The sequence below is a fragment of the Neovison vison genome, chromosome 9 (genome assembly GCF_020171115.1).
Source record: "Neovison vison isolate M4711 chromosome 9, ASM_NN_V1, whole genome shotgun sequence".
Taxonomy (NCBI): domain Eukaryota; kingdom Metazoa; phylum Chordata; class Mammalia; order Carnivora; family Mustelidae; genus Neogale; species Neogale vison.
In genome coordinates this window covers 93,777,531-93,800,092 of record NC_058099.1, presented here as the reverse complement: position 1 = coordinate 93,800,092, position 22,562 = coordinate 93,777,531, and the positions used below count along the sequence as shown (strand labels likewise).

Below are 22,562 nucleotides of genomic sequence, written 5' to 3'. Positions count from 1 at the left end.
ATCTTAAAGTGAATTCATCTTCAGTATGGCGCGGCAAAACCCTGGTCGCTGTTTGAATCCTAACTCTTAGCGAAAAGCTGTGTGTTCTGTGGAAGCTGCCTAACATCTCTGTACTTGGTTTTCGCTTAACTTTCTCAGCGACAGATGGTGGGAATTCAGCGAAATAACGCCTGGGACAAATTTAGGTCCTCAGCCAATGTTAGTTCTCTTCTTCTGCTTCAGCATCTCCATTAAACTGTTCCTCCTGCTACATCAATTTATGGTGCGAAGGTAAATAAGAATGCATTGAAGAATTCTTCTCTGTAATTGAAGACCACAATCAAAGTAATGATCACCACAACCACCTCAAGGTCTCACAGCTTGGAGGGCACCGCGTTCCATGCCATGGAGAATACAGCGCGTAAGAAAGTCTTCCCTGAAAGGGCGGATATTTTAAAACACTAGTAACACATTCTATCCATACAGTGCTTTTCACCTTATAGCCATTTTGCTTGGAGCCTGAAAATAATCCTTAAGCCAGGCACGATTATTTCCATTTATAAAGGAAGGAATCTAAAAAGGGCAGAAAACCTCACTCGTCGTCCTCAAGGAAGTGGTCTTCCCGCAGGCTCATTCAGACATTTGACTCAGTTGAGGAAACAAGTTTTTAAAAACCAAAATAATTTTTAAAACTTAATAAAGGAAACACACAGCGGCCGAGATGAGCCACATGAGTTAGAACTAAATCATCTCTAAGTACAAGGAAGGATGCGGAGAGCGAGAACACCTCCTTGGGCTGGGCGGCTGAGGGTATCAGAGAAACACGCAGCCCAGGGATCTAGAGCCCGGGCGAAGGAAACTTTTTCCCCCTCTAAGATTTTATTTATTTATTTGACAGTGAGAGACGGAATACAAGCAAGGGGAGTGGGAGAAGGAAAAGCAGGCTTCCTGCTGAGTAGGGAGCCTAACTTGATCCTAGGATTCTGGGATGATGACCTAAGCCAGAGGCAGAGGCTTAAAGACTGAGCCACCCAGGCGCCCCCAGTCTAGGGAAATTTTGATGAATTCCTGGTTCTTTGACAGGCAAAGCAGATCTATGCCCATTCTATGCCTCAGCTTCCCCATCTGCAGAATGGAGGTAATAAAAGAATTTAGCCATGGCGGGTCTGTGAGGTTTGAATGAGATAATCTAGCTGAAGTGTTTGGCAGAATCCTGACTTTGGGGCCAGTGTTTAATAAATAGAGCTGTTAGCATTATAAAACAGAGCAACAGAGTCCCAGTGGAGAGCTAATTTGCCTAGAGCCACAGAGCTGGTTAGTGACAAAGCAGAGATCGGAGCCTGGACCATCCTGTCCCGTGTCCTTTTGTTATAAATGAACCATAGCTTAATTAGGTTTTAAAACATGGGTGATAAGCACATCAGCTCAAAGAGAGACTAAGAGCTAGCTATTCTGCTATCCACAATCTATCAATGTAGCTTTTCCAGGAAGCAGACACATCACAAGTATCTATGCAGAAAACATAAATAAATCAAATTCCTTCAGAACGTTCTGGTCTTCCTCCTACATGTGGGACTGCCTTACAGTGGAACCCCTTCTAACATGGCTCACTTATGATTTGAGTGACCAAATCCCCTTAGACAGGTATCAGAAGGCACTGGCTTACAAAACGCTTGGTTCTTACTGTGGCTAAGGCCGTAGGGAGGCCCCCGTGTAGACAGTTCTGGCAGGACAGAAAAGGATGTGGAGATTAAAGAACTAAAGTAAAGCCTGCAATTATCTTTGAGACTAGCTTGTGCTTGGTTTTATATACACTCTTTAGCTATTTTGAGTCACTCGGGACTTATCACTCCGGGCTTAATTCAGAAAGCATTCTTCTGGTCACGTGTTGTTGCCATGGGACCAGAAGACCTACAACCAGTCACCATAACGTACTTGGTTAATAAGGGCAGGACCTATCGCAACGCATTAAAACGGAATGAACTTGGCCAATCAAGACTTAAATAACAACGCAACTTAGAGCAAGATTAGCTTACTTAACACGACTCGCCAGCCTTTTCTCTGCTCGGATCACCTCTGCGAGATTGCTGGCTGTTCTCCGCCTTTTAAAGGCATTTTACGCCAACCCCAGTCAATTCCAGGGAGGACCATTTGACCCAAAATCTTTACTGGGTTCTGGAGGCACCATTTTCTCGACTTTTCCTGGAATAAAAGTAGAGCCTCCCTGGGTTTAGAAAGTGCTTTTCTGGTTAATGAGGACTGCACAGCTTTATTCCTAATTACGGTAGTCCCTTTTATGGTGTCATGCTTCTAGAAGAGATTGGAAAGTTTGCATCCTTAAATGCCAAGCCAGCAAAACAGTTGTAGCATATATTAAAATCTGAGTAGCTATAACTCTATTTAAATCCTTAAGACTAGTGGAGCGACTGCCACACAAACCATCTACAGACTCCTCGAGTCACACGGGAGGACATTTCGGTCCAGGGTCTTGGCTGAGACTGAGCTGACAGAGCCAGGGTTGAGAACATGGATATGAGAGATTCTGGGAGACGCCTTTCTCAGTGCGAAATCTATTTGTCCTTTTCCTTTCTTAAAGAGTAAGGTGACATTTCTCTGCCTCTCTGTTGGGCATGAAGAATTTAAAGCTGACCTGTTTAGAGGGCCTGGTTTGTCTGTCTGGGTTTTAGCCGAGGTGTATGGTGTAGAAATGGGTGTTCCCAGCAACAGACACTGTGCTGATTTTTTGGTCCCTTTCGGGGAGGTTCTGCACTCGTGGCTTCTAGTTGGTTCCTCTTTGTTTTGATTTCGTCTGTGACTTCACCCTTAAAACCAGAGGGAGTTTGGTAGTCGTTTTTCTCTTTTAGAAAAGATGGTGGGTCGAACGTGTCCCATCATCAATGGTGACAAAAGACAGAAGGTCATGATAATCCCCTCTCCTGACTTGGGTCAACTTCCATGAGGATTCAGGCGAGACTTTCTTTTAGGAAGAGGCCAGCATGGTAGGACAGTCAGTTCCCAGCACTGCCAGGCATGTTTCTTTTGCCTGTCAGCTTCCACAACAGGTATCTCTGGGAACCATGACAGACAGACCAAGCCCAGAGCATGGGGTACAAGGCAGGGCTTGCTATGTGTTACTTGCTGTTCCCTTTTCCTCCAAGATGAACAGATGAAACACTTAAGAACCCACTTCAGGAAAACAAAATTGCAATAGAAACTTCAAGAATTAAGGTAACCAGAGAGCATGATCTTCTTTGGTAAGGAATTGGGAGAAAATTGGAGAAATTTCTAAATCTGACATTTCTTTCCTGTCATTAACCCTAGACCTTTTAGACAAGAGGTAGCAAGACCAGCCTACATAAGAAATATATAATCAAGTACAAGATTAACATCTGCCGACTTACCACCAGGGGACAATATCAGGCTATAATTACTGTTCAGATGCTCCTTATAAAATACTGGGCTAGGCGATACCAGATCCAAAAAGGGGTATGCGACAGTTTCTTCCAAGAGCATCCAAAGAAGGGCCATAGTTGTGGGGAAAGAATATTGGGCTTTGACTCCAAGTCTTATCTTGTTACCTATGAGCCGAAGGAACATCTTTGATCCCGGGTTTTGTTTATCTCTTAACTGTCGGTGAGGCAAGAGAAATTCTGATGTGCTCTCAGGACTACCAAGAGGAGTGCTCCTCAAATGACCAAGCACCCGAGGATCTCGTTAAATTGTAGTCTGGTTCAGTAGGTTTGGGGTGGAGCCTGGGATTCTGCATTTCTAGCAACTTCCAGGAGACGTTGACGCTGCTGGTCATGGGCCACACTTTGAGAAGCCAAAATTTAGAGGACTATAGGAGATACACCAGTCAAAGGACTCATAAACTGCTAGGTACAAGTGAGTAACATGAAAACAGCAGCAGTAGACACATACTCCACTGGGAAATGCTCTCCAATGAAAAATATTACTGACCTTCATGTCTTTCCATTCTACACTGTTCTTTTCAGTGCTTCTAACAATACCTATATGAAGAATTAATTTTTCTAGTGTGGTTAGGATGGAGCCTGTGGGAGTTCAACATGCTTGGCACAACACGGACGCGGAGGAAAGAAAAGGCGAGCTCAAAGGAAGGAGGAAGGAAGGGAGAAACGATAGAAATAAGTTGTGTTTTAGGGATGGGGTGGTTGTCTCATCTTGGAGATAAGGAGGTGTCCCAGAAAGAAGGGAGGCAGACCGTTGGCATTTTGCTTCGAAATTTAATGGTGGCAGTGAGTGAAGACAGATCAGTCAAAGGTCCTTTATTGATGATGGGGAAATTTAGGGAGGCTACTGTGAATAAACACGGCTTGATTAATTTCCAGAAATTACTTGTGATGTCTCATCTGTCCCTATGACTGTATCTAAGCAATATAATCATAGGCCCCTGACAGAGACAGGAAAATATGGAGACATTCTTTTTGTCAAAACAACAACAACAACAAAACCCCAAAAACATTACTTTTAGAGCGGAGCCCAGACCATGGAACAGCATTTACTGAGCACTTGCTGTATGCAGAACAGGCTTCCAGGCAGTAGGCCTGTTTCCATGGAAGGTGCTCCAAATCACAGCTCAGCCCAACGGGGGCAGCTGAGAGCAGAGAGGCTTTGCCTTCTCTTCATTTTGGGCAAGAGGCCTTTACTTCTTAAGTTTTAAAAAGATGTCACAGGTAATTCAGAGTTCCTTTCTACTAATATTCGAACTAACAGGAAAAAAAGGCGAGCATTTAGAAGTAAGGCTCCCTAAAAACTCTTACTTGAAGGACACCTCCCAAGGCCACCCCACCTCAGATTGCACCCCTGTCTTACCCTGCTGGACCCCTGCTCTCACCTGCTGTGTTTCTCCCCGGCACTTAACACATCTCGGTCTTACTTTGTTATCATGTGTCTTCGCCACTAAGACACAATCTCACTGAGGGCAGGGACTTTGGTCTGTTTTGTCCGCTACTGAATCCCAGCAAGTTCAATGACTTCGGCACATAGCACATGCTCAGCAAGCATTGGTTAAGGGAATAAAGAAATCGTGAGGATTTGTTGTAGATAAATGCTTAGCAGTGTTCTCCGAAAGAACTTGAGAGATGAGGCTGTATGCTTTCAAACTTGTGGAAGGCACTTCTGGATTTCTGAAAACCACACCTAACACCTCCTTATTTCATTCTTTTTTTTTTTTCTTTTTCTTTTTTTCCCTTTCTGCTTCCAGCTAAAGGTGCTACCCACTATAACGCATTGCCCAAGATTTAGTGAATGTTTATGGAACAGTGAATATGGAGAGGGCACCTCTTTCTCCTGCATCCTTCTAAAAGAAAGGCACTCATAAAGCCTTCCGAAGGGCTCTGGAATTAGCTGCCCAAACGCTCCCTAGAATACAGAAATCACTTCTGAGTCCCCAAGGAAATTCTTTCTCCTTGTGCTGTTGGCTGGAGAGTCCCGGAAACAGAACTAGGGAAGATGTCTGATCTTTTTGGAGGTGCTCAATAAGAAAGCCTTGGATGGATTTCACTCGGACTCCCACAAGCTTCCTGGATCAAGCAGGGACCCACAGCATCTCTTGAGACAGGAGGGTGGTAGGAAATGCCAGTCCCTTACTTGAGGTTCCCTAGTGCTGTGGCAGTTTGAATGCCCATCAAACCCCAGCTGAAACAGTGCTTCCTTCCTTTAGAGCCCTTATCTGGGGATGCCTTGGAGATGGGGACCTTCAGTCTGGAAACTACTAAGGCGACTGCATTTACTGTCTTAACCCTTTAAAGGAAGCACTGACGGTATCTAGCAGAGCAGGGAGTTGCGGTGACCTGACTTTAGAAGGGATTTAGTGAGCGCTGAGCCCCAGCCTGTGAATCCTATTTTCAGTCTTCATGCAGTTTTAAGATTTAGCCCAATTTCCAGACCATCCCCTACCCAGGCTTGAAAATGGCTTTATTTCACACTTTGCGGCAGGAGGTAAGTGGGTTTCTATGTGAAAGTGATGGTGCCAAAGACATTTACGAACATTAAAAAATGTCTGAACATGGCTTCAAGCCACTCAGCCTATTTCTCATCCCGCGCCGTGCCTTGTGAAGCGTATGCAAGTTCAGAGCTCTCTTTGAAATCAGTGGCAGTTATGAGCTTGGAGCAACTCTGTGGGGCACTGAGCAATATAATAAATGAGCCCCTTTGAAGACCAACCATTGTAGTTGGGCTCTTTTTGTGCTATCCCACACTGATTTCTCAGCGACATTCTGCGGTGGTGGGAGTGGCCCGCCAGCACACGCCCTCTGGTTCCCCACCTCGGGCCTGAATGGGGGAGGGAGGCCAGAGAAGTCAGTCCTCTGATTTCCTTAAAGAAATGACCCTGATCTTTTGCTACCCTTTTGATAGCAACAGGTGGGATAAGCCATCCCACACCTTTGTTTGATTTGAAACAAACCCCCAAACAGCTGCCTTTTATCTGCATGTGCTTTACTGGTCTATGCAGCAAAAAACCAGCAGCAGCAACGGTAAGAGAAACAAAACACAAACAGAAAGCTATTACCTGCCAGGAGGTAACGCAGATGTATTTGTGTATCCGGGGGTCTACAGATCATTCATTTAGTTGAAAGCAAAGAACACAATCTGGGATATTTTTCATGTTTCTCTGATGACATCACAGGCCAAGTTGATATTCGAATACTGAGACGATGTTTCTTGAATATTCTTAAAAGGGAACGAGAGCTTTTTTGTTTTGACTTTTGACGAAATACTCTTCAGTGACTGGTATGTATATTTCGAGTCATGAAGCTGAGTAACACGCCTGTGTTCAGGGTGCTTTAAATGTGTTTGAGAGAAGCCTCAATTGTTTGGTCCAGTTTTTCAAGTGCAAGTTTGAATGGCAACTTGAAAGCCACCTCTCCGCACTAGAGGCGGATTAGCTCATTTCTGCAGAGCATCATCTTCATTCCGCGCAACCACACTGAGATCACTCGTGTTAACCCTACTCGGCCCACAGGGGCGCCTGGGTGGCTCAGTGGGTTAGGCCGCTGCCTTTGGCTCAGGTTATGATCCCAGGGTCCTGGGATCGGGTCCCGCATCGGGCTCTCTGCTCAGCAGGGAGCCTGCTTCCTCCTCTCTCTCTCTCTGCCTGCCTCTCTGCCTACTTGTGATCTCTCTCTGTCAAATAAATAAATAAATAATCTTTAATTAAAAAAAAACCCCTACTCGGCCCACAGAAGAACCGAAGCCCCCTGGCTTCAGTGACAAAGAGTTCCTAGTGACAGAGCCTGCAGCCAAAGCCAGGCCCTCTGATGGCCAGATCCAGCCCCCATGCCACCATGGCCCTGGAGCTGCTTCTCCAACGACAACAACCCATCCGTCTCTGCCATAAAATTAGCGCGCGGTTCATTCGCCACGAGAAGCGTGTGAGCGCTTGAGTTAGGATTAAGTCCCTGTAGGAGCCAGTCGAGAATGATGGTAAGAAAAGTACATATCAGAAATAGGAAAGATCAGAAACAGACTTCAAGGAAACTTGCATTTCTAGATACAAGTGTGGGATAAGAAAGTTCCAGGTCCTTTTTACCATCTTTGAAACTCTTCCCAAAGCAAGAGCAAAGATAGGCAGATGCGTCTTTGTTGCTGTTGATTGGTATAAGGCCTTCTTTAGTTTACTTTTTTAAAAATTCTGCCTCATTCCAGAACGACGCTAGGTGCACGGCAGATAACAACTAAGCGAGGCACAGGAAAAGAACAAAAGGACACGGAGGACAAGGGGAGATGGAGAGGAGAAGGGAGTTGAGGGAAATTGGAGGGGGAGATGAACCATGGGAGACTGTGGACTCTGAAAAGCAACCTGAGCGTTTTGAACGGGTGGGGGGTGGGAGGTCGGGGGAGCCTGGTGGTGGGTATTAAGGAGGGTACGTGTTGTTGCATGGAGCACTGGCTGTGGTGCATAAACAATGAATTCTGTTACACTGAAAAGAAATAAATTTTAAAAAAAAGAACAAAAGGAAAACAACAGTATTAATTGGTGACCAGAAATGATTTAAAACATGCTACTGCATGCCACAATGAGAACGAAGGCAACGCATAAACACAAGACCCACGAGGGGCAGTGGTGAGATCATATTTGTCACAAGAACAGTAACAGCAAATGCGTCCAGTGGACTTACAATTTGCCGGATGACAGGACCAAGCACTTGGACATTGACCGTGTCATTAAATTCTTACTGCAGCCTTCCGGAGTAGGTAGGATGATTTTGATTATTTTGCAGATGAGAAAACTGAGTCCCAGAGAAGTTAAGAGCCTCCAGGTCAGCTAGCTACGAGGTGCTGGATGCTGGATTGGAACCCAAGCATTGTGGGTTCCAATCACCCGATGAACACACTGGGGTTGCTACTGAAAAACCAAAGGAATGCCTATTTCTAAGGGAAAGGGCTCTCTGTGCCCTCACGAGTGGAACATGTGTGGTTCAGAGGTGAGTGGCTTCCTCTACATCCTCCATGATGCTAACAATGCCAACAGGCCAATGGGTGTTTCCTGCGGGGTCCCTCAACGCAGGCTGAGGCCCCATGCCGAAACGTAAGTCACTGAAAGTGAGTAGAAGTACAAGAAGCCAAAACGATATGGTTCAAGTATTTGGTGTGGATGGTTTACCTTGATCTTGAGATATAATCTAAAGTACCTGGAGAGATGGACGGACTTCATGTCCTTCAAGCAGTGCCCCGTGGAGCCTCCTTAGCCGTAAACATCCCTCGAGCCCGGCTCTGTGGGAGGAAACAGAAACATCACGGCCACAGAGAATGGAGACCATAAATCTGGAGGGAAACTAATCTCAGTTGAGCCTTCGCTGCTACTCCACAGTCATATTACCCGGCTTCTCCGGGTTCCCTCAGCTGCTGTTCCCAAACCTTCCTCACTCTTCACAGCCTTCAGTCTTTTCTCTTCGGGATGACCTTGTTTCTAAGTTAGGGACCTGCAGCCATCAAAATGGCTCCTTTCATTTTCCCACCCATTCGCCCACGGGCCCATCTGCATCAATAACCCGTTCTTTCCCTGTCCTCACCTCTAGCAAAAGATGCTTTTCCCGTCAGAGGGAACGGCATCCGCCCACTGGACAATGGACATCAGTCCACCTCGCCTCCTTCGAAAATGTGCTTTATCAGTAACATCCTTTTCTTACCTTTGATGTTCTGTTGGCTGTTCCGCTCAGCAGACCAATAGGCTCATCCCTCACCTTTAAAAAAAAAAAAACAATTTAAATAACCAATATATATATATATTTTTAAGCACCTCCATGTCTTTTTCTTTGATAGCGATTCCTTTGCAAAACGCAAGCGAGATTTACTCACTCTCCCTCCACGTCACTCATGGGCGCTTTGATCCTTTCCAACCCGGCTCTAGGCCTGTCGCTGCCCTGAGATGGCCCTGCTTCACTTCCTCACCCAATGGAAGAAGTTTTGTTTTTTTTTAAAGATTTTATTTATTTATCTGACACAGAGAGAAATCACTAGTAGGCAGAGAGGCAGGCAGAGAGAGAGGAGGTAGCAGGCTCCCCGCTGAGCAGGGAGCCCAATGCGGGGCTCGATCCCAGGACCCTGGGACCATGACCTGAGCTGAAGGCAGAGGCTTTAACCCACTGAGCCACCCAGGCGCCCCGGAAGAAGCATTTTTCATTCTCATCTTCTACGACCTGTCCTGCTGACTCTTCTCTCGTCTTGCAGTTCTGGCTTTGCCTTTCACGACATTTCCCTCTCTCGTCTGGTTGACATCTGCTCTGGTCACTCCTTGTCTGTGCCCTGACTGGGTTCTATTTCTCTCCCCTCTCCTTAGATGTCAGTGTTTTCTCTCCCATTTTATTCACATTTGGGGGATCTTGTTTCCAGTGAGGTTTAACATCTAAATCTCTATCCTCAGCCCCTGTCTCCCACTGTTTTCTAAATTGTACCAGCTGGGTATCCCACAGGCACTACAAACTCAGTATGTCCAGAATCGAGCGCTCATCTCTGCCTCTTTACTATGCAAAACTGGCTCTCCCTCCTATACTCTTTGTATTAGTGAACGTTAGAGCCTTGGCCCAGTTTCCCAAGCCAACATTCTTGGAGCCTTGGACCGCATTTTCACATTCCAAGCAACAAACCCTATTTATTCTTCTCTTATTTACCTCTCACGTCTAAGGGGGCCACCTTTCGACTTGATTTAGGTCCACTAACTTCCTCAAGTACTGCCATATAATCCCTGACATTTCTCTCCAGGAATTTTCATTTCCACTCCCCCTCCCCCGCCCCGTCCCCTTCACTGGAGGCCTAGAGTTCAAATACAAACATGTGATTCTGTTACTGCCTTGCTTAAAATTGATCGTTAGCATCTCAGGACTCCTAGTGCATGATTTGAAATCTTTTGTCTGCCTGGAAACACCTATTCATATTTTTCCTTCCTCTGGGAAGTTTTCCAGAACAGACTGCAATGTGTTCTCCTAACATGTCAGTCAACTTTGTGGATCAACCAATTTTGTAAATCTCATTGTATTTACTTGTTGGCAAGTCTGCGTCTCCACTTGCCTAAACACCCTGAAAGTAGGACCTCGCTTTCTCCACTTTGTATCCGCAGCACGTGGCCTACTGGTAGGCACTCAGTAAACATGAAGACAATGGAGGAAATGTAGACATTTCCAGAAAGTGTATAATTGCAATGAGTGAAAAAATTTTGCCTGGGGAATCTCTTACCCTAACAAGAGACCAATATTCAATTACTTCTTTATAATAACTCACTCTCCCTCTTATGGGGAATATACCAGAAAATATTGTATATTGAGTAATCCAAAACCATTAAGGTTAACCAGCAAAGCAGAGCTAAGGGATGCTTTGTAGCTCCTAGTTGTTTTGAACAAGCATGTTGGAGGCAAATGGACATTGGCACCCGTTACTCAACCTGGGTAACCTGGGGTGAATCTCCTATCCTTCTTCTCTCATCCTTTGTGTCCTGTTTGACCCTGAGATTGGGATTCCAGGGAAAACCAACCCCTACACTAATCTGGCACTTTAGGGTCATGTCAGCCGTACCCTAATGGAGACACAGCTCTCCTGGCATTCGGCACTTCTGGAAATGCACAATTAACACACACAGAGATTTATTGGCTGATATCTTCATCTTTGTCCCATTTCCTTTACATTGATTTAGTGGTGGGTAAAGCTAGGCCAAGAGCATGATTTATCCGCCTGACCTTCAGCCTGGCCTGGAGCCTCATTACAATCTGTATTTTCGTGGTAGGCCTATATTTTGATCATTAAGTTAATTTCCTTGTTGTTCTTTTTTTTCCTGAGCCCCCAAACGAAAAATCAAATTATGCCTCTTGGGTCAAAATAGAATCGAGAGACAGAGAGAGAGGGTGTATAAGTGAGTCACGGGACAAAAAGATGCAAGTTCACGAGCAAGGGAAAAGCAGATGTTCAATGACTCCATGTGAGAACTCCTTGTGGCCACCGGTGCTTATGGGTCAAGACTAAAAAACTCTTTTACATCTAAAAAAGAGGCTCACATTTCTGGCTAGTTAGGGTTGTGAAATATCGGCACAACTGGGAAGGTTCAACAAGGTGTGCCTTTTTTGTCTGCTGTGCAAGGTAGTTATGAGAATTAAATGTGGTTAGCAATTTGCCAACTATAAAGTTCTCCACTCCTGTGTAGAGTTACCAGAGCAGCCACTTCCTAGCTACTCTGGATTTTGGGGTCACTCATCTCCGCATCACTACGGGGGGAGCTTTCATCTGTTGAGTCCCAGGGAGCACTGGCCTTGATCAGTAGCCCAGCTTTTGCCCCACTCAGGGAGAATACCAACTACACCACCTGAAGAGTAGTTATTTGCTTTAAAGGCCACTGATCTTTTTCTTATTTTAAAAAATGCAAAAGACTTTCTGTTTTTGAAACAATAAGTGGCACTGACATCTCTCAAGATTGAAAGCACTATTGTCTCATTGTAAGCACCCCCTTATTATGAGGCGAGGATGTTGTTGGCAGGAATGAATAATTAGGTAACTCTTCGTGGGCACATTTTCTTCGGGTCCCAAGAGGAGCGGTACAATTGTAACATCTCCTTGGATTATTTCACAAACATATGGCAAACGAAGCACCTGAGCCAGATGTACAAGCATATTATACTAGGTCTGTTTTAACTTAAAACTGTGAAATACATCAGATGGTGGAGTTATTTTCGTCGTGAACATCCATCATGGAAATAGTATAGAAGTATCTTTTCTTTATTGTCCATTTCACTTGGGCTGGAAATAATCAAGAACAGAATAGCTTGGAACTCATCACCTGTAGTAGAAGATTCCAGATAAAGTTCAGGACCTAATGAAGTGCCTGGTCTGGATTTCCATGGGCCCCAGACGCCTCCACATAGTTTATTAATGCCTAGTTCCAATATTCACCTCTGGCAGGTCTGGAATCTCAACGAAACAATGATTATTTTCAATTCTCTTTTCCTCATCTTGTGTTCTCACTCCTCTGGAGATGCGTATAGGTAATTTAATACAGAATTTTTTTAATAATGAGGATGTAGTCTCTACTGATTCAGTAGGGAGTTCCTGGGGTATTTTTTTTAGCCTATTTTGTTATTATGACATCGGTTGTTTATTTTACTAAAGACTTATCATCTGGTACTGGTTTTTTGGAATCACAGTCATCTAAGCAGAAACGTCCACCCCATTTGCTGGTGGGAACATCCCATTTCAGAATGACTGGGATAATTTTTAATCCGAGTTACTTAAATTTCAGAATTAGAAGGTGTAGATGCCACTGAACTCTCAAGTGTACCGTGTTGTGTGTGTTTGGTCTGATAAGAAAATAAAGAACACACAGGTGCGGGCAACTGTATTTCCCCTTAGATACATACATGCAAATTCCATTCGCATTAATGAGTGCCTCTGCATGTGTACTGAAAAGGATGTGGACCTAAAGTTAGGATGGAATCTATTACCTTATCCAGTTTAAAAAAAAAAAAAAAGAAAGAAAGAAAAGACTTTCATCACACTCGGGAGCTTTTTCTGATAAAGAGAAACACACAGTGTTGAGCGTCTGTAAACAATATGGCGGCACTGGCACCAGGGAAAAGGTACTTACTTTTTATAGCTACTGTGGCATAGAGCAGAGATCTTGGAGTTGAATGACTATGGCTGGCAAATGTTGAAGCTGACAAGAGAGGTCCACCGAGTCTCGGCTAGTCTGCCTTTGTGCTGCATCAAAATAAGGAAGCAAAGTATTTATGAACTTAATTCTGATTTTCAATTTTTTGCCCCGTTGAAACGGCAATTCTCTGCACGAGAGGATGTAGAGATGTGCAGCTCGGATGTGTTCCTAGCCAACGTGATATTCCATAAATGTGGTGCACCTGTGTTTTCTTGGTCACCCTGCTGTCACTGGGGTGCCTTAAAGCGCTCTCTGCAAAATAACTGAGTACTGGAAGGGGGAAGGGCTGGAGTGTGAGAGAAGCGGGATCTCCTTTCTAAAAACATTTCTTCTCAGGGCGCCTGGGTGACTTAGTGGGTTGGGCCTCTGCCTTTGGCTCAGGTCATGCTCTCGGGGTCCTGGGATCCAGCCCTGTGTCCAGCTCTCTGCTCTGCGGGGAGCCTGCTTCCCCCTCTCTCTCTGCTTGTCTCTCTGCCTGCTTGTGATCTCCCTCTCTGTGTCAAATAAATAAATAAAATCTTAAAAAAAAAATTCTTCTCATTTGGAAAGCCTTGGAATGTAGATTTAAATTCAGGTTAAGGTATAAGGTTTATCCCAGAGATGTTGACAAATCCCCATGTGGGACTATAGGGGCCCACGATGCTCTCAGAACGTACCGACCTACCAGGGATGTCACTGTGTTTATGATACGCACTTCTAATATTGCAGACCTGCTAAGGTCAGGGCATTCGGGGCCTGTGGTCTCGGGCAGACAACCACCCCCAACTGTACATCACACAGGGGACCCCTCTGAAAAGCTGCTAAGCCAGCATCTCCTGGTGACCAATGGGGACACGAGCATAGGAATGACCTCCACCCAACAAGCCCAACCCTCCCCCATGAGGCTGAGAAATGGACTTTGAGGAGCAGGACGAAACCACAACAAGCGGGACAAAATGGCCGGCAATGAAGGCAGACACCCAAACAGAAACAGCAATTCTGGGCACCCATCTTCCTTTTCCCCCTGAAGATTTAAACTTCGGACAGTCAAAGCAATCATGTTCTGACCTTAAATGGCCGAGGCCTGGTGGCCACTGGTTGTTCAAAGACTCAGTTCCTCGGCCCTGGTGGTGGCGGCCACGGCAGCAGCCGCAGAAAGTGGAGTTCAGTCCTCTTGGCATCAGATTCTAGAAAGGGGAGGGCCGGGAGGGAGGGAGTCTATTGGCCTAAAAGCTGAAACATCTGCTGGGGTTATTAACAGCTTTTTGGCTGAGTTCAGCAGCGGGGCACCTTGTGGTGGATAGATCCTTCTCTCAGCAATTCAAAACAATGCAGTTAAAGCAAATTTCTCATTTTCAGAGCACAGCTTAATGAGGCATACAGTATTTTAAAAATAGTCACACTTAAAACGGTCACTAGCAGTCACTGCAATCAGTGGTTACCTTCGCCGCTCCATCGAGCTGTTCACTTGGTCGGGATGATTGCATAACACGGATTTTTCCAAAGACCGCTGTAGCTCACGGTTAACTCGCTTTGGAGGAATTTTACATTATTTATGAGGTTTATGCAGATTACCCTACGATGTAAATATTGGCAAACTTGATCAAAACCACTTAGAGACCTTGTGGCTCTCTCCCTTCCCAAAAGTGTGCATTAAACCATTTTAGGCCCAGAGGTCCAGTTCCAGGAAAGGTTCTAGGGGCTGGATTTCGAAGATGAGGCAACAACTGACTGTGTGATGACGGCCTGGGCTGGGAAGAGCATTGGTTTGAAGTCAGGGGCCGAGGGTTCTAGTCCTTGGACTAACTGGCCGGGTGAGACCTTGTGTGTGTTTGTGTGGGGGGGGGGGCGGGGGGGGTGTCACTCAATCTTTCTGCCTCAAGTTCTTCGAGGAACATGAGCAGAGCTTGTGAGGGATACGCCCTCCCGTGTTTCTATCCAGGTCTGTCATCCTGGGAACTGTGGAGCTCAAATGCAGTGTTAAAGAGCTCTTCTCGTGAGATCCACGTCTGTGACCAAGCTGAGTCTGGTTTGCATCAACCCATGACAGTCTGCGTGTATCTGGGTGCGGGCATCAGACGAACGGTAAAATCAAAGAGCTCTGCCAGCCCCTTCAAGAGAGTGTACCATATGCTGTAGCAGACGTGGGCAAAGTACAACCAGCCCAGCTGGATTTCCTAGCCGGTTAGTTTATCTGGCCAGACGACAGCGTCCAGCTCAAGAAAGGGTCACACGTCGCTTTGTATCCTACTGATCCGGCAGGCTAACTCTGGCAGCAGGAAGGCGGTGACGAGGGAGAGAAAAGGCTGACCCGGGATCGGCCAACATCTATGACAGGGCTGAATACCCCCAATTCCCACCCTTGCTTCTCTCATCACCAGCCTCCATGCCCAGGGCCTGGTAGGAAAGGAGAGAAAGGATGGCCAGGTCGCTCCTTCCCCAGGTAAAATCGTAACCTGACCACAGATTGCAGGGGGAAATCATGGGAGGCCGGCGCCGCTGCTTCCTGCATTCTGATCCAGGATCCTCTGGGCACAAAGACAGTGCTTATGTCTATTCAGAAATGATGCTGGTTGGTTCTAAGATACACACTGGTAGGCAAGGGTCTCATGAATGTGGGGGCACTTCTAGCCTGTATAAGCAACAAGTTTCTATCATGAGACTTAGGGTACATGGTCTAAGTCACCTTGATTTGGCTTGTCCTTTACCTCAGTCATTGCTCAAGTCTCACACAGACCTACCGGGAGCAGCACACAAGTCAAGTTAGTAAGAATAAAGCTGAAGCCTTTCCACACTGCCCAGAAGGGTTCATATGGTGTGGTCCTTTATTCCCGAAGGAACTTAAAGGAAAAGCTTCAGAAGGCTCAGGATATCTGAGTCCTCCAGATCCAGGACAGGCATATCCTCACGTTCCCTGATACAGAACCCATTTCGGTGCTCTCAGGCTTGACCCTTACATGGGACAGTGCACCCATCAAAGGCAAACTCCTACCTCTGCAAAGATGCAGGATATTTGGGAGATGCTTCTGACGGCAGTTTGGCGCCCTTGTTACCACTGAAAATCTAGCTGATGTCGCACCTTGTACCCCAGAAACACCAGCCAGCCTGCTGCTCTGAGGTTTCCTTGTGGCCCCAGGAGGCTGGCCACTGTTGAATGACCAACATGCCGAGCCCCGTTTACCCAGTTCAAAGCAGTGGGCTGAAAGCCTTGATCTTGTGAGAGGGCAATCTCAGATCAGGCCACCAGCCCCTCCCTTGGCTTTGCGGCACAGGTTCCCACTGTGTTCCCATGTTATATGGACACTGTCACCTTGTGCAACAATGAGGGAGCCACCAGAGGGTCTGATGGGAGGGAATGCCAGCTCAGGAAGTCTTCCGTAAGTACAGCATATCCCCCATGAGCTTCCATGGAAAGTCGTACCTGAACTTTTCTTCTATGGAGAGACAGACGAGATGAGGAAGGAAGATCCGGCCTTTGTTGCAGAAATAGTGACCAAGGTTCCTGCATAAATGGGATGTCCAGTTCCTAAGTCCAGTGCGACTGAACTCAGGGCTGTAGACTCACAGAAGGCCCACCTAACACATGCTACTCATTCAACACTTCCCTACGGAAGCCTGGGGACTCAAGCTGGAGACTGTCTGTGGTTCTGCTCCCACAGGCCACTGAAAGGGTAGCCACAGACAGCAACAGTATGGCCTGAAGCTGGCCTTCCACAGACTCATAAAGAGAACCCTAAAATAAAGCTGATGGGAAATAAATATCAGTGTGTCACTCTGCTCCCCAACATATCAACAAATCTATGTCAGAAGCAAGAATAGACATGCCTTCCCATCCCATGTCACCCAGAGCATGGATACTGATTTGCTAGAAATATGCATGTGTGAGTTTTAAACACAACATCACCTGTCAAGTCAGGGCATGCATGAGACCCAATAGCAAATATTTTTTGTATTACTGAATAAAAAGTGATAGCATCCTACTTAAACTCTGCCATACTTACACATAATTCTAATTCGGACTCAAAGGGCATGTGTAGTATTTAGTACAATCACGCAGAAAACAGAAAACCTACAGGCCATCTTTACTTTGGCCAATAAGCTATTAGTTAATTTTGAGGAAGTCCAACAGGTATATAATAATCTTTTTTCCAAAGTAGAGTAAGACGAAGCATTGTTACCATTTACTGTTAAATAATGTAAGGCCATCACACTTTTTCAGAGTGAGTATGAAGATCTGAGGGACAACCTAATATCTTAACAATTGCTAGAATTTTTCTTCTATAATCTGAAATCAATCAATCATTCAACAGCTATTTCTTAAGGCTGACACATAGATGAAAGATAGAGGAGTTAATGCAATCTTGATATTCCACAGCAAAGTAACCATACTCTCAGAACAATCCAAGGGACGATAGGGGTCATCGCTCTAATCTGACTGTTAAGTGAGGAGACAGGCTTACAGAGGTTTAGCCCTTGTCCAAGGCTCCAACAGTGAAGTTTCTTTACAACGTATTCTTTTACTCATCATAGTTTTAATGAGAAAACCAGACTCCCTTACAAGATAATGTTATCAAAGATAGAGTAAATACTCTAAGATAGGACTCTTATCACATTATCTGTGTGCTTGTCTCTTTCATATCCTCCCCCAAATACCCTTCTTTTAGAGAGGAATGCCTACTCTTTGATCCAAAAGGAGTAGGACATTTTTTTCTTAAAAACATTCAGTGGAAAGTCAGTGTTGATAGTCAACACTAATCTTTATCAATTCACCAATGGATAAATAAATATTTTGTTGTACTGAAATACATAAGGATATAAAGTAGCACCAACTGTAAGTATCCTGGGGATGGAATACCAATACTGTTGAGTACTCTTTATGTTCCAGATACCTGCTAAGAGCTTTAAAGAGTATGTGATTTATCTTAATTACAATAATCTTGTAATTAGGTACTTTTTTTTTTTTTTTTTTTTACAGATGAAGACACTGGGATCCAAAGAGGGGAAGAAAGCTGCCTAATGTTACATCATTACTATGTGGTAGAGAGATGCTTTAATATTAGGCTACCCTGTCTTGACCTCTTTGTTGATCTGTATGTAAAACACATATGCCGAAGGATATATGTTCAAGAGATCATACATAGTAAGTGATGGGCCCTAGACAAAATAAGTGACAGGAGAATTCAGAGAAGAAATCATGCAAATATTCCTTGAGTGAATCAGTGATGAATCCTGCCAGGTTAGAGTGCTCGGCTACCAGGTTACTTTGAGAAAGTGAATGGGCCAAGTCTTAAGGAATGGGTAGGTTTCGATCAGCAAACATGGTAGGGAAAAACACTTCTACTTTGGGGACGTGGATCCTAGCAGAGAAAGCATAGTAAAGAAAGCATGTGTAGATTGTCTTGGCTAGAAAGGAAGGTTGCCTTTGGGAAGTCATGAAACGAAGCTAAAAAGGAAGCCAAGGTTCAGACTCTAAAATAAATTCAGTGTCGAGATAAAGGGTTTGGGTGTGATGCTTTGGGTAAGAGCAGACTGTAAAAAGTTCCTTGAAGCTAGATTAGGGAACCAGAGAAAGGAGAGTATTTCAGATTTTCCTATGATAGTCCAGCCATGAGGTAGCAATGGTAATGATACAATGAAAACAGACTTAAAAGGAACTTATGGGGTAAAATAAGCACTGTTCTAAGGGGACAAGGGATTGATTGCAAATCCGTGCCGATATCATTCCCTTTAGGGACCTGCTATAATAAAGAAGATTCATCTGTTGACTACTCAGTTATTGAATGCCTACTAGGTTGAATGTCTACTACTTGGTGCTACAGCCCTACTCTGTGCTGCTAAGGGATTTACATTCTAATGGATGCTCTGGGGACTGTGGCTTAGGCTGATAGGAAAGGGCATACTCATGAGGGGGATTGCTTTCGTTAGAAGACAGTGAGTGGGAGGGGAGATTAAGGCAACCCAACGTAGAACAACAGTAAAGACTAATGTCTTAGCGGGGAGACCAGTGTTAGAAGGAGAAATTAGCAAGCCCTACAGAAGTAACCAGGTATCAGACCATTTCCAAATTACAAACTACTGCCTTTGCATTCCCCATGAACACACCCCTTAGCCTTTTTATCCTTCAATCTATACCATGCCCTGAATCCACGATTCTTTAGTGCTCTTTTGGTGTCACTAAAATTTTGCCTATCAAGGAAACAAGATTTGAATAATTTTATTCGTTTGCAACACAGGAAGATATCTGACTATGTCTGATTGCTTCGGGAGTGCTATGAAATATTTTTATTCCATGAAATTCTTTAGGGCAGTGCTTCTCACAACTTAATGTGCACACAAATCACCTGAGAATCATGTGAAAATGCAGCTTCTGATTCTGTATATCTGGGATGAAGCCAGAAATTCTGCGTTTCTAAGCTCCCAGGTACTACTGCTCCCGGTGGTCCTCAGAGCTAACTCTAAAGCCTTGGTATCATGATGTTATTATATCTCACCCTGCCCTATGTCAATGATGATACTGAAAACAACTGTTTGTATCTTGGAGGTGTGAAACTATTAAGACAAAGACAATAAAAAGAGGAAATTAAACTATGAGAAAAAAAGGCATGTATAAATTTGGTTATGTAGACAAGAGTATGGATCAATGACCAAAGAGAAAGGCATTATTATGGGGAAAGACCTCCAGACTGGGTGGTCCAAGGAAATTTCACAGAAAGGGATGTTTTGGAATGGGTCAGGATTATAGTAGGCAAAGAAAGAGAGAAAAAGAATTGGGGTCATAAAATAACATCAGTGGCATATTATTTTGATTATTATAGATTTGTAACACATTTTGACATGCTTGGGTCCTCTCATTCACCTCTCAATTTTTTTGTTTGTTGTTTTGTTTTGATTTTATGGAACTATAGATCGTCGTTAAGTTTCAAGAAATTGTTTTGATATTGTTTTGGATTTCATCAAGTTTAAGGACTATTTGATGGGGCATTGACATTTCTTTAATATTGTCTTCCTGTTGCTATGTTTCTCCATTTATTACAGTCTTCATGCTCCTCAAAAAATTTTCCAGTTTTCTGGCAACAGTATCTTTTTTTAAGGTAGATTTTTTTCTTAGGTATTATATGTATGTTTTGGTTACTCTTATTAATGATTTGGTAACTTTTACTTTGGAAACAGTCTCTTTAGTTAAGAACTATCTTTTCTTTTCTAATAAAATTATAGTTTATTTTCCTATTAAATTTCTAATCAGTTATTGCAGATACATAGGAAAAACTTCTGATTTTGTATACATAATAGGCATGTTCTTTCCAAATATAAGTTTATTAACTTTATTCTTTTCAAATGAGTCTTCTGAGTTTTTCACATAAATAATAACATCTCAAAATCATGATAATAATGTTATCATTTGTACTCCATTTATCTTTTGTACCTTATTGCATAGGCCGGGACTTCAAAAATGTTTAATTAGAATGTCTAATTATGTGAATACCTTTGCTTTCTATTTTGTGTTGTCTTTTGTGATTTTATATCCAGATCAATATTACTGAGTCATTCTTATTTATCTTCTTTATCAAAACAAATGTAATATGTGTTTAATTTTGACTAACAGTAATAATCCCAGATTACCATTAGTCCTTAAGGACTCAGCCTTTCAAGTCTTGAGTTCTAGTTTTGCTTCCTTTCTTGAATTTTTCAAAACAAACACCTGAGTGGCATTTTAATTTTAGTCTTCAGATTGCTGAGATTTTTACACATAGAAAAAATGGTTTAGGTTCAAACTATTGGGTTACAATTTCTTCTTATAAAAAATATCTTTAAACAGTCGCTCTTTACAGAGTTTTCAGTTAAGCCTGAGTTTGTTTTGTGTAAGATAATAATTTTCTCCCCTGACTGAATGTCAGAGAAATTCGTTGCCAGTTCTCTCTGGTCTCAAACCAAAAGATGTCCAGAAAGGGACACATTAGCTCAGCTGTGGTTAGAACCTCAGGCCTTGGGCACTTCTATGAAGCTGGGGGTGGCGACACATTGCATTATCCAGGCAGCTCCAGCTTTTCCAATGCATGTTTGGATGGAGGCACTTTTCTAGAAACAGATGGGGAGCTAAAAGTCTGCCTGGTGGTGGGCAAGATAAACAGAAAAGACACAATCGGAGCTGTGCCTTGAGATATGATGAGTTTGCCAGGCCATGCGATGGTAGATGGGAACAATTCAATCAAAGAACCAGCATGCAGGCAAAGCACAGAGATGGAAGAGCAGGCTATTTCACAAAGGAAAACCACGGGGTGCGTGAAGGGGATAGCCAGAGCCGGCAGGTAAGATGGGGCCAGTTGGAGCAACACCCAAAGAAAAATGGGTGCTATTCTGAAGGTAATTGCCATTCAAACCAATGAGGGGTCATCAAAGTAGGAAAGCTCGGACTTCCTGTGCTGACTCCTGTTCAGACTTACTCTTCTGGTGGTCAGCATGGGATCTGAGGGTGGGCCACTTGGGAGCCTAGGGAAGCCTAGAGGAAGATCTGCAATTGGAAATGCAAACACATCGGGGACAAATGAAACACGTGTTTGGGGGCTTGAACAGACAAGCATGTAAGGGAGGGAGAGGCAGAGAGAGAGATGGGGGAGCCAGGAGGACTGTTGTTTTTTTTTCCAGAGTGTACAGAAGCCATTCCGGAAAGAGCTATAAACAGGGGTCTGGAGGTTGGGAGAATGTTCTGAGATGGTGAAATAGAACTGGGCACGTGTAAGTGGGAGGCAGTGCAGTTACTCAGAGAGAGATGACGAAATGTGGAGCAAGAGCTAAAAGTTGAGGCCAAACACCATGAAGAGACTGGATGGGTCAAGGACTGAAATACGCTCTCGGATTTGCAAATGTGGAAGTGAGTCGTCTCGGCTTGAGGAATTCCCATTCAGTTGTGGAATAGAAACCAAGTAACTAGAAACAGTGGTTATGAGAGAAATTAGGAAGGAGGCTATGTGATCTTCTAGAAGCTGGAGGTAAAGGGAAAAGAGAAGTATGAGGTAGTTGAGGTAGAGGCTAAGAATTTTTGTTTAATTGATGTTTAAGGTTGAAACTAAGGAAGCAAGCCCCCAAATTAAGTTTGGCTTATCCTGGATCTTCAAGTTATTTCTGGTTTCAGTTCCTTGACTGAGCCACAGGATCTGCCTACCTTTCTGCTAATTTATCTTTTCTTCCATTATCTTCCAAATATATTTTTTTTTCTCCAGAAGACTGTTCAATTGTATTTTATTACCTTCCATCTTAATGATCTTACTTGATAGAGAAAACCATAATTTCGCTGAAATCAGCAATCTAGAAGTAGAAGGCATCTTGGATCATTTTCTCTAAACTACTCTGCCCAAACTGTAATCCCCTTTTAGCATCCTTGACATATATCTAGTGAAAATAAATTGCTACTTCAGAAGGAAGCCAATCAGTTAGGTTGGACATACCATACTTA

The 22,562-nt window shown here is 44.0% G+C and overlaps 1 long non-coding RNA gene across 1 annotated transcript; it reads right to left on the bottom strand.

The window, feature by feature from the left end:
* Positions 1 to 8,650: 8,650 nt before the first annotated feature.
* LOC122916982 lies at positions 8,651 to 13,252 on the bottom strand. Its single transcript, XR_006386341.1, has 3 exons — positions 13,067 to 13,252; positions 9,132 to 9,185; positions 8,651 to 8,715 (listed from the first exon to the last, which is right to left on the bottom strand). It is a non-coding gene; the product is annotated as an uncharacterized LOC122916982 (long non-coding RNA).
* Positions 13,253 to 22,562: the final 9,310 nt, after the last annotated feature.